Here is a 1,454-nt window from a genome sequence, read left to right on the forward strand (position 1 = left end):
CCTCCGGGACTCACCCAGAAAATGGCGTTTCATTACATTCAACGCTGGTTTTCTGGGGGAAGCCCCGTCGGCTCCCCGGAGCTAACTACCCACAGACAGAAAAAGAGGGACTTACCCGGGAGGCGGTCGTCGCTCACCCCTCAACTCGAAGCCGAGACAACTGGCTGCAACCGCCGACCCAAAGCAACACAGGCCCGACGAGACCCAGGGACATTCACAAGGTAACGAGCAGCCAGGACCCTGTTCGACCGCCAAAATCCCCGCGCCCGAATATCAGACCAAGACATTCCCAAAGACGGCAGCAAGAGCCGCGAACTTACGAACGTCATGGGCACGGGGATAGACCGCAGGCTGGCTGGACCTAATAACCCTGCGGACGACCTGAGAGACCCGAACCCGCGAACAGGGAAGAAGGGAAACCGGATCAACCCACAGCGCGTCCCCGGACACAGAAGCTGTGTCGCGCAAATAACGGCGAAGCGCCGCAACCGGACACAAAACATGATGCACCCCCGGCCTGACCAACCAAGCATCAACCACCCACGGACCCCTCCGGAACGCAGCAGTCTCATTCTTCGCCAGAAAAGAAGGAGACGGCTGCAAACGAACAAAACTATCACCACGACCAAAGAGCAGAAACCCCTGCGCCGGAGGAGAGCATGAAGCTCCCCTACCCGACCCCCAGAGGCCAAAGCCAACAAGAAAAGTGCCTTGGAAAAACAATCCTGGACCGAAGGGGCCACAACGAAACGAGGAGATGAAAGGAAAGCGAGCACTCTGTCCAAAGACCAGGACGGCTCAGGCGACACATGAGCAGGCCGGAGGCGAAACAATGCACGAGACAGCTTGCGAAACGGCGCAGACGTAACATCGATACCGAAAGCAAGCTGAAGCGGCTCCGCCAGCGCCGCACGATACGAAGCGACAGTGTTAGGCATAAGATGACTGTCCTGAAACAACCACGAGAGGAAGGACAAGACCACCCGAAGAGACAAGGAGCTAACACGACGAAGACGCAAAAAGAAACGGAAGGACCGCCAGGAAACTTCATACTGCCGCCGAGAAGAAGCCCTCAGGTGGGACACCAACAAGGAGGCCACCTGATCACCATAGAGATGATGATAGACTCGAGTCAAAAAAACCATACGCGAAGACTCGAGGAGAAGATCGAACCAGCTACGTGACGTACCGGCCCGATCTGCTGAAAGAGGCGGAGCCGCGGGAAAACCCTCGGGTTCGGACACCGAGCAACCAGCGCCTGAAACCAAGGCTGGGCCGGCCACCAAGGGGCCAGAAGGACAACTCTCCCCCGGTAAGTCTCTAAGCGAGTCAGGACCTGGAGCAACAGCCGAACCAGGGGAAAGAGGTACAGGAACCCCCACCTCAACCAGTCGAGCCGAAAGGCATCGACCCCGACGGCCTCGCAATCGGGGAAGGGCGCCGCATAAACGGGA

Source organism: Procambarus clarkii, unplaced genomic scaffold (assembly GCF_040958095.1).
Source record: "Procambarus clarkii isolate CNS0578487 unplaced genomic scaffold, FALCON_Pclarkii_2.0 HiC_scaffold_406, whole genome shotgun sequence".
In the NCBI taxonomy this organism is placed as follows: domain Eukaryota; kingdom Metazoa; phylum Arthropoda; class Malacostraca; order Decapoda; family Cambaridae; genus Procambarus; species Procambarus clarkii.